The 15948-nt window shown below is 40.1% G+C and overlaps 1 protein-coding gene across 1 annotated transcript in view; it reads right to left on the reverse strand.

Moving 5' to 3' along the window:
• The window catches only part of ift88 (intraflagellar transport 88 homolog), a 187257-nt gene extending 179543 nt beyond the window's left edge, over positions 1-7714 (reverse strand). The window contains exon 1 of the mRNA XM_059964217.1: positions 4790-7714. The gene's annotated coding sequence lies outside the window, so the exon portion shown is untranslated. The remainder of the gene's footprint in view (positions 1-4789) is intronic.
• Positions 7715-15948: the final 8234 nt, after the last annotated feature.

The following is a 15948-nucleotide window of genomic DNA, read 5'->3' on the forward strand; positions in this document are numbered from 1 at the left end:
TTGAACCGTATTTGCAGGGGATGAAAGTCAGAATGCTAGAACAGTTAATGGAGAGGTTGTAGAAACATGGTTAAGGCCTCAGACAAAGTCAGGAACCAAAAGTTTGAGCATGGTGCGACTAATGACCTGAGCTGTGTATACTTCAATGCAAGAAGTAGCGTAGGTAAGGCAGATACACTCGGGATGGATCAACATCTGGAATTATTATATTGTAGCCTTTCGGGAGGCTTGGTTGCAGGAGGGACAGGACTAGCAGTTCAATATTCCATAGTTTTAGATGCGACACAGTGGGGGAGATTAACGGAGGAGGGGTGTTATTACTACACAGGGAAAATGTCACGGCAATGCTCAGTCAGGACAGATGGGAGAACTCAGCCAGTGAGGTGTTATGGGTGGAACTGAGGAATAAGAAAGGTATGATCACGTTAATGTGGTTATTTTACAGACCATCCAACAGTCTGAGGGATTTTGAGGAACAAATTTACAGGTTATTATACTAGGTGATTTTAACTTTCCACATATTGACTGAGACTCCCATACTGTAGAAGGTCTAGATGGGATAGAGTTTGTCAAACGAGTTTCAGAAAGTTTCTGTAATCAGTACATAGATGTTCCAATGAGAGCTCATGCGATACTTGATCTGCTATTAAGGAGTGAGACCAGGCAGGTGACAGAAGTTTGTGTAGAGGAACACTTTGTATCTAGTGATCACAATTCAAAATAAATATGGAAATAGATAGGTCTGGTCCACCAGTTGAGATTCTAAATTGAAGAAAAGCCAATTTTAATGGTAGCAGAAAAGATCTGGCAAGTGTGGATTGGGACAGGCTGTTTTCTGGCAAAGGTGTACATGATAAGTGGGAGGCCTTCAACAAAGAAATTCTGAGAGTACACAGCTTGCATGTGCTTGTCAGTATAAAAGGTAAAGATAATAGGTATAGGGAATCTTGATTTTCAAAAGATTTTGTCTCTGGTTAAGGGGGTGGGGGGAAATGAGGTGCATGGCAAATATAGGCAGTTAGGAACAAATGAGGTGTTTTTGAAGCATAAGAAATGCAAGAGAACACTTAAGAAAGAAATTGAGGGCTAAAAGAAGGCATGAGGGTGCCTTGGACAAGGTGGAGGAGAATCCTGAGGGATTCTACAGATATGTTAAAAGCAAAAGGATTGGAACAGACAAATTTGGTCCTCTGGAAGATCAAAATGGTGATCCATGTGTGGAGCCAAAGGAGATGGGGCGAGGTTAAATAATTTTTTTTTTTGCATCTGTATTCACTCAGGGATAGACAAAGAGTCCATAAAAATGAGACAAAGTGACTTCAACTTCATGAACCCTGTACAGATTACAGAGAAGGAGGTGTTGCAGTCCTGAGGCAAATCAGGGTGGGTAAGTCCCCAGCGCCTGACGAGCTGTTCCCTTGGACCCTATGGGAGGCAAGTGAAGAAATTGCCGTGGCCTGAGCAGAGAAATTTAAATCATCCTCAGCAACAAGTGAGTTACCAGAGGATTGGAGGATAGCTGATATTATCCCATTGCTTAAGAAAGGCTGTAAAAATAAATGAAGTTATAGGCCGGTAAGCCTGAGATCCATTGTGGGAAAGTTATTGGAAGATATTCTAAAGGACCAGATATTTCAGTATTTGTATAGACATGGACTGATTATGGATAGTCTGCATGGCTTTGTGTGTGGTGGGTCATATCTAACCAATCTTATAGACTTTTTCGAGGAAGTTACCAGGAAAGTGGATGAAGATAAGGTAGTGGATGTTGTCCGCATGGACTCTAGCAAGGCATTTGACAAGTTCCTGCAAGGGAAGCTGGTCAAGAAGGTTCAGTCACTCGGCATTCAGGATGAGGTAGTAAATTGGATTAGACATTGGCTTTGTGGGAGATGCCAGAGAGTGGTAGTAGATGGTTGCCTCTCTGACTGGAGGCCTGTGACTAGTGGAGTGCCGCAGGGATTGGGACTGGATCCATTGAAGTCATCTATATCAATGATCTGGATGATAATGGTGGTTAATTTTGATCAACAAATTTGCGGATGACACCAAGATTGGGGGTGTTGTGGACAACAAGGAAGGCCATCATGGCTTCCAGCAGGATCTGGACCAGCTGGAAAAATGGGCTGAAAATTGGCAGATGTAATTTAATGCAGACAAGTCCATCGTCCATTGATAAAGGCTGGCGTCACCCATCTTGTAAAGACCCTGGACAGAATAAGGCAATGAAAACCACTTCTGTACAAAAATTTGCCAGAAACAATCACAGTCATGGAAGAACCATAATCACCCACGTCTTATGACATGGCATCAAACGATTGATAGTGAGGTCTAACAGTGGTCAGTAATTTTCCTCCTTGGGCAAAGTATAGAACTAAAGTTCTGTAACTGTCCTTCAATCTAGAATGTGGTATGTGGGTCAATATTGTTCTGTGGTATGGAAGGTAGTGTTAAATTGTCAAGTCATCAGTTGCTCATCATGTGAGGTAGTACATATCTGGTGTTCTGTTGAAACTTTGTGGCACATTACCTAAAATATATCTCTGCAGGGATTATTTCTTAGCTTTCTATAAAATGTCAAGTTCCTCATCCACTGCCACATCTTTAAGCTTCCTTCTGTGTCTTGCTTGTGCCCATCTTCTAACAAAGCAATACTTAAGATATTTCATTTTAAATTAACTCTGATTTTATAATTCCAAGATGGCGGCGCGACGCAGCTTGCAGCGGCCACTCCAGAGCTGATTATCTGTTATTTGTGAAGTGGGCTGCCATGCGCAATCATAATCGATTGAAAACGGATGTGGGAGCACGGAGGAACATCGGGAAATCTACAGGAAGACCTTCTTCGTTGCTGCTGTGAGGTCCGGGACTCCGCTGGGAAGAACAGGCCCCCAGTCCTTGGGGTCGCGTTGCCGACGGCCGTTGGCGGGGCCGTCTTAATACGCTCGGCAGAGGATGGTCGTCGGCTCGGAGGTTTGACAGACTCACAGTCCGGTGTGGTCAGGTCGCTTTCACTGTGTGCTGTGTCTGCAAGCCTGAATCAGGTGGCGCCGTGGAAGTCCATAGCAGAGGTATTCCCTTCTGCCGCTGGCGTGGGATGGTGAGTCTTTCGGGACCCTGGGGACTTGTAGAAACTGTGTGGTGATTTCTTTTGAACTTATAGTCTTTTAACATCTTTGGACTATTTTTACTGTGCCCATAGACCAGGGGTAGGCAAACTTTTTGACTTGTGGGCCACAAAGGGTTCTAAAATTTGACAGGGGGGCCGGATCAGGAGCAGATGGACGGAGTGTTTTGGTAATACACCTCATAAGAGAAAATAAAATATCATGGGATATGTAGAAAACATGTGCTTTAATTTCAATTGAAAATGAACAAATGCATTACAACAAAATATCTGTCTTTGAAGTCCCATGGTATTTAGCTATTTATTGAAATGACTTTTAAAACACTGAAAATTAAATGAATAAAATACAGCTTTTTTTAATAGTAACAGTTATTTTAAAGCACTGAAAATTCTGTTATCCTTCAAGATATTATCATCATCACTCTCCTCCTGACTGTCTTTATTTCAAAAACGGTAGGAGATGCAGGTCTACTTGTCCTACTCCTTTTTATTCAATTGTCCCCTGTGCCAAAACTCAACAACGACCAGCACAAGGACAGAACAGTGACAGTGCACCAGTATGTGGAGCGTGTTATTTGATCTGGAGCGCATTTTTTATTTTGAGAACGTATGTGCACCTGCGCACTACTCATGTCCATCACTTAACAGAAATGACATGTAACATGGAAGGCTTATTGAAAAAAATATTTTCAAATGCATTTTTTACATAACACAACGAAGAAACTTATTTTTAATTTCAGTGGGAACAGTGTTGTTGGTCTCCCTTTTTAGCCAGCGCATCAAAGTCTGGATTTAGTTTTGTTGTGGCGATTCTCAGGAAGGATCTGAGGTGTTGGTCAGTTAACTTGGATCTGTGGCTGGCTTTGTTGATGTTCATGACGCTGAATGCCTGTTCACACAAATAGGTCGAGCCGAACAAAGAGTAAAGCGCAAATGTGGAGTAATACGCTGCACCTCAACAAAGGTCAATGTATATAGAGTGCGTCATCTATTGGGAAAACGCCAGAATTGCGGGGAAAAAACGTTAACAAGGTTTATTAATATAATTTCATCAAGTTCTGCGGGCCGGATTAAAAAGCTTAACGGGCTGCATATGGCCCCCGGGCCGTAGTTTGCCCATGCCTGCCATAGACTGTTTTTTTTGATCAATTATGCTATTGTTTGCACTGTTGTAACTATATGTTGTAATTATGTGGTTTTGTGCAGGTCTTGAAGCTTTAGTTTTTGGTTTTGTTTTGTCTGGTGGATTTGGAGCTCCTTTCCGGGGAACGCGCTAAGACAGTAGCGTGATACTAATACGCAGCAGCCTCTCCGGACTCTGGATTGGGGATTGCCAAACGTTATGTGGATTTTGTGGTGTAGTCTGTTTTGTCATATGCTTTTGTGATATCATTCTGGAGGAACGTTGTCTCATTTTTTAACTGCATTGCATTTGTGACAAATAAACTGAATCTGAATCTGAAATTTAATCTTTTTTTTAAATTGCCTTTTATACAGTTAACTTCACTTTATACAAAGCCTTTTCAATATGGTAATTCATTGCAGAGGACTATAACCTTAAAATTCTATCAGTTAAATTGGAAAAGATAAAATATTAGAAAAGTAACAAGTCAAGCAGGATTCTTGAAACATGAAATTAATGTTTTAGGCTAAAGAACTTACAATTTTTAAGTCCTGATGAAGGGTCTCAATCTGAAACGTCGACTGTACTCTTTTCCATAGATGCTGCCTGGCCTGCAGAGTTCCTCCAGCATTTTGTGTGTTTTGCTTGGATTTCCAACATCTGCAGATATTCTCTTGTTTACAATTTTTAAGAAGAAATTTGTCTGAAGATCATCTAGTTTTCCCTTTTTAATCATTACCTTAACTTTCAAATGTTCCCAGTAATGTGAGGTTAATTGCATCACCTATTACAGTTTTGCGTTTGTTTAAAGTTTAAGTCAGGTGCTGAAAAACTTAGCCAAAGAACGTAATGAACTGTTTGTCTCCTGCAATAAATCCTTTCCTCCTCCCAGTGAATCACGGGCTGATCTTGTTGTCAATCACCAGCACCAAAGTAAGAACTAGAAACAGTATAATATTTAAACTTCTACCTTCATTTGCAGAACTAAAACAGTAATTTTAAAAGTTTCTCACACACATCTTTCAATTAGTTATTAAATTGAAATCTTCAGTATTAAATATTATAACATAACAAAAGATCTATTCATGCAAGGAGTCTCATTTTACAGAATATAAAGCTTGGCCTTGTTTCTTCCTGCTCAAGTAGTAACAAATATCAAACATGACGAATCAGAATTCTGCGCCAAGACACTCTCAGAAAAATACTTGTAGCCAAATTGTTCAACTCCACATAAAGCCTCTACTGTACAAAAAGGACTCCCATTGGACAGATGTACCATTTTGCTGAATCATTCTTTGCCAGAGTGAAATATTACCTTGGAACAACATTTTCAGTATGGAATGTATTTACCATTTTGTATAAAGTTTGGAGTGGACAAACAGGCACTTTTTTTTTTACAAGAGGTTGATCTGCTAATGCTTCTATCAGCAACTTCAGTTTTTTTCCTTTGAATATGAATCAGTTTACATGAGCCAAGGGGAACTCAATACCGCCGGTAAGAAATAATATGTTCTCTACATCCCCAACCCTCCCCAACACAAAAAATATCAAGCTCAGATTCCCATGGTGAATCATGAAACCATGGGGGTGGAGTGTTGCCACAGAATTAAGAATGACATTTAATTATACTAATTAACTATCTAAAATTACATTGTAGCCTGCATGATATTAAACTGAGGCTTAATCTGATGTGCAGTCATTGAAATATCAGAAGTGTAGTCAGGTGATGTTTCTGTCCTGCTTGTAATGCAAAGACCTGGACTGGAAGGCTACAGGCATGAATTCAATAACATGATCATTTCAATTAGGCAACTTAAAGTCAGTTAATTGTCATAACTGTGTCAAAATCAGGGAGTTTGCTTAGTTTGATTGCTACTTAAATATCTTTCTAGACCATTTTAGAGGCAATCAATTGTCAATCATGCAAGTCTGGATTTAAACTGGATAAGAATAGATTAATTTTCCATTGCCAAGCTACAGGATTGTTGTGAGATTGAACTAGTGGCAAGATCTATTGGCAAGTTAATGGCTGGGCTGGAAGAGATTGAAACGTTTGAGCAAATGAGATACATGAATATATTCACCAATGTAATTTCACAATGAACTTAGTAAAACAACCAACTTGTCTACCTCCTTGTATTTTGCATAACTAGCTATAGAAGGCCATTCTAGTTTTGACCATTGCCCTTTATATCATAGAAGTATCTTGCAACAGAGTTTCATTATTCAGTCCTCTTTCTTTAGTGCTAAATGTAACACATTACAATTATTGCAGTAAAACAGCAACCTGATGCTTGGGATTTTAGCAGTACTAGACTGGCAGATTTTCTGGATTATTGGAAGTTTTGTATGCTATTAATATCCCATCACATTTTTAATTCATTTTTGAGATGTTACATAGGAACGTAATAAACTTTCCAGTGAACCCAGTATATTTCAAAGGAGTGCAGAAAACCAAGTCCTGGTCAGCTTAAGCAGAGCACAAGGATGCGACTGCTGGGTTTAAAAAGAGGGCAGGGACAGGGGACCCAGTAAGTTAAAGAGAAAGCAGAGCCATAATTGAAAGGAAGCATGACTTTTTGAGCCAGATGCTGAGCCAACAGAATTTATGAATAGTTAAATAGCAGAGTACACATGAAAATATTTCTAGTTAGTGATCAACTCAGGTTATAAGTCTTTAGAACCTTTGTGCTGCTAGATTTCAATTCTTGTTGCAGCTTGGCATGTTATAGATGAGCATGGTGGTGAAGAAAATACAGAAATAAATAAATCAAACTCAAATGTAGATAAATATATAACATATAGTTGCAGAGGCACTTTAAGCAACTGAGCAAGTCATTTTCATTTGAGGTTGCTGTCATCTAATACTCGAGAGAGTTAAGTTTTAGAGTATCTGCCAATTATTTGGGATTATTGGTTACAGATGAATCAGGAACTTGCGTACTTTTTGGACATACTTTGAATTTATGTGACAGCATATTATTGAAACTGATTAAAATGTGCAAATTATAAGATTGCTGTATTTCTTGATCTGTATCAAGAGACTTCAATGGCATTGGCCACATTTTAAAAAACTGTTCTCATTCCTTCAAAAGGATTTGGGTATCACTGCCAATACATAGTAATTGTCCATCCCAAACTGCTCCTGAGACGGTCAACTTTAGCCGTCACTATGACTGCTGCAGGAAATGCTCTATGGTGTTTTTGGGTGGGAGTTTCCAAGATTTTGGGGTGTGAAGTAAGATATATTACTTCCAAGTGCCTCTTGTTCATTCTTATTGGTAGCAGACATGGGAGGTGCTATATTACAGTGCACCTGTTGCAGAACAGGTTGCAGAATTGTAGTTGTTTTGTGCTGGTACAGAATGTTCCAGCTGGAAGATGGGGTGAAAATGAAGTGGATACTTTGTTGCCTTTATCCAGACAAATCAAAAATATTTCATTTCATTCCCAATTTGTGCCTGGTAAGTAAGGGAAATCTTTTGGGAGTCAGTCATGAGTCAATTTTTTCTAGAATATGCAGACTTTTGACTTGTAAGTGTATAATTCTGTAATTGATGCAGTTCAATTTCTCAGCATTGATGATCTTCAGGACATTGACGACAGTGGATTCCACAGTGCTGGTCTCAATGAATTTAAAGTGAAGTTTTACTGAACATAATCTCTGCATTGCACGTGTCTGTGAAGAGTGTTGCTTGTCACATCTGGTCAATTCTATTTCTTGCATTGGTCCTGAAGTAGGGTTGATTCCCCCTCTCTCTGACTCCACAGGTACTGCTTGACCCACTGAGTTCCTCGGGCATTTTTTTAATTGCTCCAGATCATGGCAGTCTGTTTCGACTAAATCTATTTCTTCTCAAGTAATGCCATGTAAAAACAAATCATTAATATCATATATTCAGCAGCAAACGTCTGTACTTCTGACCTTTATAATTGAAGGATAATCATTGATGAAGCTGCTGAAAGACATTTGGACGAAGGGCATTGACTTATTAACTCTTGTGTTCGACCCTGAGATTGAGGCAACTGCTGAATAGCCAAGATCTATATAAAATAGTATAAAGAACTTTACCTGCATTTAAAGTTCACTTTTGTGGACTGATAGAATTTTATTCATTAAATTTGGAGCACAATTTAAAACTCGATAATAACTCTGGAACAAAAAGATATATGTGAAAAACTGGATTAATATCAAGGGGTATACTTCCCTTTGTTAATCATTTCTTCTGTAAGTGATGCTGGGTCAAGCAATGCAGGCAAAAACTCCAGCTATTGAATGAAAAACATTGAGAGATGCTAGGCACTGATATTAAGAGACCCTGACAATGGTACCAGCAATAAAAGATATAAGCACTGTGAGACAGACGTTGTGATGCCAGTACAATGCCAGATAAAACAGACCCTGATACCAAGTAAAGAAACTTCAGCATTATTTAGAAAAAGACTGATACAGAGAATATCTGTAGTAGTTACGTAATAAAGAGCCCATTCAGGAACTTGATAGCAGCATCTAGCATTGAGTAGAGGCCCACATATGAAAATGAAAATCTCCACTGTCCCTGAGGGACATTGCTACTATTTCTAAAGGAGAAACATAATTAAATTCTGACTTATTATCTCAATGTATTTAAGTATTTATTTCAGTAATGTAATTAATACAATAATAAAGCTTTATTACCACATTGTGAGGATTACTATTTAGATTTCTTTGTCACTAGCTTAAGCTAAAAATGCTTTTATATCGCTGATGGAATTCTCCACAGCTGCCAGAATTTGAAGGATTAAACTGTTAATGAAAGTAATATTTTGTTTTCTTTCTGCTTAAACCTGCAAACCAACTGAAGTTTAAGCCTGGCCATTCATTCTTCATGTAGCTCATTTGGCATTCCTTTTCATCTGTGCTCACTAGTGATCTCTTGGTCTTTGGATCGTCAGTCTATCAGTTTACTGCTTGCAGTTCCGAACACATCTGATTACAAAATTCAGCAATAGACTAATACCTTAATTATTGACGTTATGATTTGTGTTGTAGAGTAAGATATGTGATTAATGTCCTAAAAATTTGCATAGAAACACAAGATCATAAGACATTGGAGTAGAATTAAGCCATTTGGCCCATCTAGTCTGTTCCACCATTTCATCATGGCTGATCAATTTCCTTCCAAGCCCCATTCTCCCATTCTTCTCTCAGTAACCTTTCATGCCCTGACCTGGTCTCCACAGCTGCCTGTGACAGCTAATTTCACAGATTCACCACCTTCTGGTTAAAGAAATTCCTCCCCATCTCCATTCTAAATGGACATCCCTGTATTCTGGGGTTGTGCCCTACAGTCCTTGACTCCTCTACTACAGTAAACAACCTCTCCCTATCCACTCTATCTCGACCTTTCAACATCCACTAGGTTTCATTGAAAGTTTCCCTCATTTGAAATTGCAGCGAGTACAGGGCCAGAGCCATCAAATGTTCCTCATATGATGAGTTTTTCAATCCTAGAGTCATTTTCATGAACCTCCTTTCAACCCTCTCCATTGTCAATATATCCCTTCTTAGATAAGGTGCCCAAAACTGCTCACAATACTCCAAGTGAGACCCCACTAATTCCTTATAAAGCCTCAGCATTACATCCTTGCTTTTATATTCTGGTCCTCTCAAAATGAATGCTGACATTGCATTTGCCTTCCTTCCTTACCACTGACTCAACTGGCAAGTTAACCTTTAGGGAATCCTACATAAGGACTCCCAACTCCCTTGGCACCTTGAATTTTCGAATGTTCTCCCCTTTTAGAAAATAGTCTACACTTTTATTCCTTCTGCCAAAATGAATGGTCATACACTTTCTGACATTGTATTCCTTCTTCCATTTCTTTGTCCATTCTCATAATCTAAGTCCTTCTGCAGCCACCGGCTTCCTCCATATTACCTGACCCTCCACTTGTCTTCATATCATCTGAAAACTTGGCCACAAGCATTCAATTCTGTCATTCCAAATCAATGAAATACAACATAAAAAGAAGCATTCCCAACACCAACCTCTGTGGAACACGTCACTGGCAACCAGTCAGGAAAGGCTCCCTTTATTCCCATTCTTTGCTTCTTGCCAATCAGCCACTGCTCCATTCATGCTAATATCTTCCCGATAATACCATGCGTTCTTGTCTTGCTAAGCAGTCTCATGTGTGGCACCTTGTCAAAGTCCTTTTGAAAATCCAAGTACACAACATCCATCAATTCTCCTTTGTCCATCCCTTTGTTATTTCCTCAAAGAATTTCAACAGGTTTGTCAGGCAAAATTTTCCCTTGCGCAAACCATGGTGACTTGAGCCCATTTTATTATGTGCCTCCAACTACCCTGAAACCTCTTCCTCAATGGTCAACTCCAATATCTAACTAGCCTATAATTTCCTTTCTTCTGCCTCCCTTCTTGAAGAGTGAAGTGACATTTACAATTTTCCAGTTTCCTGGAACCATGCCAGAATCTAGAGATTATTGAAAGATCATTACTAATGCCTCCACAAACTCTTCAGCCAACTCTTTCAGAACCCTTGGGTGTAGTACATCTGGTGCAGGTGACTTATCTGCCTTCAGATCTTTTAGCTTCTCCCTAGTTATAGCAACTACACCCTGACACCCTTGAACATCCGGCATACTGCTACTGTCTTCCACAGTGAAGACTGATGCAAAATACTTTAGTTTGTCTGCTGTTTCCTCCATTACTATTCTTGCCTCTCTTTTACTCGTTATGTGAAAAAACATTTGGTTTCCTCTTTGACATTATTGGCGAGCTTGCCTTCAGATTTCATCTTTTCACTCCTAGGGGCTTTTTTAGTTGCCTTCTGTTGCTTTTTAAAAGCTTCCCAATCCTCTAACCTCCCAGTAATTTTTGCTCATTATATGCCCTCTCTTTCACTTTTATGTTGGCTTTGATTTCTCTTGTCAGGCAGGGTTGCGTCATCCTGCCTTTGGAATACCTGTACTTGTTTGGGATGTATCTATTCCGTGCCACCTGAATTGCTCCCAGAATCTCCAGCCTTTGCTCCTCTTTCACCATCCCTGCTACTGTCCCCTTCCAATCAACTTCGGGTAGCTCCTCACTCATGCCTCTGTAATTCCCTTTATTCCACTGTAATACTGATATATCTGACTTCAGCTTCTCCTTCTCAAATTGTAGGGTGAATTCTATCATATTATGATCACTGTCTTCTTAAGGTTCCCTTACCTTTAAGCTCCCCAATCAGATCCAGTTCATTGCGCAACACCCAATCTAGAATAGCTGATCTCCTAGTGGGCTCAACTACAAGCAACTCTAAAAAGCCATCTCATAGGCACTCTACAAATTCTTCTCTTCGGATCTTAAATCAGCACCAACCTGATTTTCCAAATCTGCATACTGTCATAACACTCCTTCAGACATGCCTTTTCTATCTGCTTTTGTAATTTGTGCCCCACATTCTGGCTGCTGTTCAGACTCCCATCAGGGTCTTTTTTCCCTTTAACTCTACCCACAACCAATCCTATGTCACCTCTTTCTAAGGATGTGATTTCATTTTTTTTGCTAACCAAGACATCCCACCACCTCTGTCCACCTGCCTGTCCTTTTAATACAACGTGTTACCTTGGATATTTAGCTCCCAACTATAATCTTCTTTCAGCCACAACTCAGTGATGCCCGCAACGTCGTACCTGCCGATCGCTAACCACACCACAAGACCATCTACAGGATATTGTCCCCGTTACAGTACAACTCATTCAATTTTGCCCTCCCATCTGCCTGTCCTTTCTCACAGTCTCACTACACACTGCCTCTGCTTGTATACTAACTGCCTCATTCTCAGTCCTATCACTGTTTCCCATCGCCCTGCCAAATCAGTTTAACCACCCTCAACAGTTCTGGCAAACCTGCTGGCAAGGATTTTAGCCCACATCGGGTTCCATTGTAACCTGTCCCTTTTGTGCTGGTCATGCTTCCCAGATGAGATCCCAATAATTCAGAAATCTGAAACCCTGCCCCCAGCCACAGCCACACACTCAACTGCCAAATCAGCCTATTCTTACCCTCAATGGTGCATGGCACAAGCAGCAATCCACAGATTACTAGCCTAGAAGTCCTGCTTTTCAGATTTCTACCTAGTTCTGTAAATATGCTCTTCAGGACCCCCTCGCTTTTCCTACCAATGACAATTAGTGCCAATGTGTACTAAGACTTCTGGCTGCTCTCCCTTTAGAATGCTGTGGACCCAGACCAAGATGTTCCTGACCCTGGCACCTGAGAGGAAAGAAACCATCCAGGTGTCCACAGAATCTCATGTCTACTCCTCTAACTATGGAATCCCCTATCACTCCTGCTGCAATGGGAAAGCTGGAAGGAAGAAGAAGCCAAGGCAGAGAGAGAATGAAAATGATAGATGGATTAACATCCTGGTTAGAAACCAGGGAGGCAACAGCTACAATTTGGAGGGTCAGGGACCGTGATGGATGGAGAGGTATGATTACCAACGCTGAAGGGCAAGGCACCTGAAATGAATGAACGACTTCTGCAGTCGTCTGCTCTCCCCTTCCCTTCTGAGCCACAGTGCGGGAGACCTGATCGTCGTGGTTTCCCCCAGTAAGTAGTCCTTCCCAACAGTATCCAGACTTGTTGTTGAGGGGAATGGCCACAGGGGTATTCTGTACTAGTTACCCATTTCCTTTCCCTCTTGACCATAACCCAGGTACCGCATCCTGCAACTTAGGGGTGACTACCTCCCTACAGCTCCTATCTATCACCTCCTCAGTTTCCTGTATGAGCTGAAGGTCATTGAGCTGCAGCTCCAGTTCCTTAACATGTTCTCCGAGTTGCTGTGGACCTGGTGCAGACGTGGTTATGTGGGAGGCTGGAGGTCTCCCAGAATTCCCATATCTCACACAAAGAACTCAACACAGCCCTGGAGCCATCTTCACAGCTCTATGAACTAACAGTTAAAGAACGAAGAATAAACTTACCTTATCCAAGCCTGTTGGGCCAAAGCCTCCCCCCTCTAACAATAGTCAACTCACACAATGACCTCTGCACTTGTCCCTGCCTTATTTTTATTTGCCCCTGCTATTGAATTGTGATTTGATTGGGCCCCCAGAAAACACTGAAAACCCACAAATGCTCCTTTTTAAAATCTCACTCACGGACCTGCGAGTAGCCCCCTCTCTCATTCCCAGTTTGACTGGGCTGCTGGAAAAGTGCTCAATGTTCATAAATGTTCCTTTTTTAATCTCACTTACAGACCTGTAATTTCACAATATAATTAATATCTACTGTTTGACGATCATTTTTGGATCGTTGTCTCGGCAAATGGAATCCAAAATCTGTAGGATATTACCTTAATCACATAATTGATTTGTGTTACAAAAAAAAGTAGATAATTTGGTTATTTCTATTAATTCAGCAAATGTTTAATAAGTCATTGTAAAATATTCACAGTGTACATTAGAATGCAAACAGAATTTATTTTGTGGATGTATATAATGTAATTTTTAAATTGTTTTCTAAAATATTTTGAAGCCCTTCAAGAATAATGCAAACTCTATATTAGTTTATTAAGGAATTTCATTGCAGAATGGTACATTAAGAAACAGGAGCAAGTCTATGTTTACAGCTGTGTTTTTTTATAAATCATAAAATTACAAGGAGCTCGAATAGGTTTGAAAATTTTCTACATGAAAAATTAAAAGCTTTTTTTCGAAAAGACCAAGACCGTTGTTTTATGAAAGTGATGATAAACAGAATAAAGATTAAGTTAACTATTTGTCTAATAAATCAGAGAAGTTTCTGGTCAAATCCATTTAACTTCCACATGTTTAAAAAAAAGTTTTCTTCATGGCTTCATGCATTCTGTGTTTTCATCGGGTTTATTTTCAGAGATGTCTTTTGTTAGGTAAAATTATTAAATTCCCCTTTTCTACAGTATTCTTTGAATATTATAAAGAAGCGCATTCACCTGCTGAAAAGCTTTGATCATGATAGTGAAATTCTACCATTGAATCAAACCAATAACATTAAAGAAGTAACAAAAAGATGAGAAGCATCTAGTCAAAACGAGAAACAATTGTGTCAACAGAAATTTAATCATGTTTGATGCATTCAACAGTCATAAAGCAAGAGCTTTACTATCATTGTAGGGGCTCATTCTGTACAAGAAGGACATTACTCAGCATATTAGATGTCGCTCTTCTATTTGAAGCAGAGCACAGAGAGACTGGTAGACACAGGCTCTGTTGTTGGTTTCCTACACCATTCAAGTGAAGCTCAGTGCAAATCTGAGAACCAACACTTCATTTGTTTGGAGAGACTTCCAGACTCAACAATGAATGCAACAATCTCATATAATGGTTCTTCTTTTCCAGTTAAGACACCTCTCAATGCATCTTTTGTTGATCTGTTTGCCCTTTTACTCTCAAAGTCAACTATGTTGTCATTTTTTTTATGTATGCTGTTTCAATCACTACCAAGACCTCCTTTACTCTTAATTTCCTCTTTCCTATTTTCTAAAATCTGTTAAACCTCTGACTTTATCTAGTTATAATGAAAGGTGTTAAATATTTTTCTCTCATTCCCTCCATAACTCAAGTTGCCAGCCATATAACATTCTTTGAAACTCCCAGAACTGACAGCAGGGACCCTTATCATGCTGGGTGCCACAGTTCGGTCAATGGATTTTATTATTCCGTTTTTGACACAGAAGACGCTGTTCCAAGGTAGAGTTGGACATTATCGTTCAGTTGCTAAGTCATTTCAATCCTTCCTCAGCCAGCAGCATGAATGCAATTTGTCCTGGTTTTGGTCTCTGCCTCTACACATTTTCCAGTTGCGCAGAATAGAATTCTCGAGCATAGCTCGGGAAGTATAACAGACTCAGATACCTTACAGACATAGTCACAAGAATATGGAACCATTTTTTGACAGCCCTCCACAGCTCCTTCCTCTTCATATCATTGTCATTGCACATAACACCATTAAAATAATGGCAAGTTATAAATGCCAGCTTCCTGGGAACCAACAAAGGAAGGCATTTTCATATGTTTTGCTGTGCGATTTAGTCAGCAACAGAGACAACAAATATCCTCAATTGCAGTGATAAAAAAAAGTTGTAAATATTCAACAAGTCAGAATCTGCGGAGCAGGAGCAGAGTTAACATTTCAGATCAGTAACATTTTATTGGAACTAAGGAAGATTATAAACAAAGTATGTTCCAATTTGCAGAGAAGGAGAGAAGTGAACAGAGAGAGAGCAAAAGGACACCGCCAGGGAACAGAGAGTGCATGTGCGGCCGACAAAGTGCAGGAAAGGGAGTTCGACCGAGTGGGAGAGTTTGTGGGAGGGGAAGGTTTTGAGGGAGAGGTAGTTTGAGGGACATGGAGATTTTGAGACTGTGAGAGTTTTAAGGGCAAGAAGATTTAAGGGAAGGGAGAGAGTGTGGCAGCGGAGGGTTTGAGGGAGTGGTAGATTTTGAGGGATGTGGATATCTGGAGTGAGTGAGACTTTGAGGGATGAGGCAGCTATGTGGGACTGTGTTTGAGGGAAGAGGAGGGTTTAGGTGTGCAAGACTGAGGAATGTGGAGGGTTTGGCAGACTTTGAAGGATGGGAAGGTTTTGGGGAATGAGAGTTTGAGGGACAGGGAGTGTTTGGGGAGAGATTGAGGGATGGGGAGGTTTTGGGAGAGTGCAA

Source organism: Hypanus sabinus, chromosome 3 (genome assembly GCF_030144855.1).
Source record: "Hypanus sabinus isolate sHypSab1 chromosome 3, sHypSab1.hap1, whole genome shotgun sequence".
Taxonomy (NCBI): Eukaryota; Metazoa; Chordata; class Chondrichthyes; order Myliobatiformes; family Dasyatidae; genus Hypanus; species Hypanus sabinus.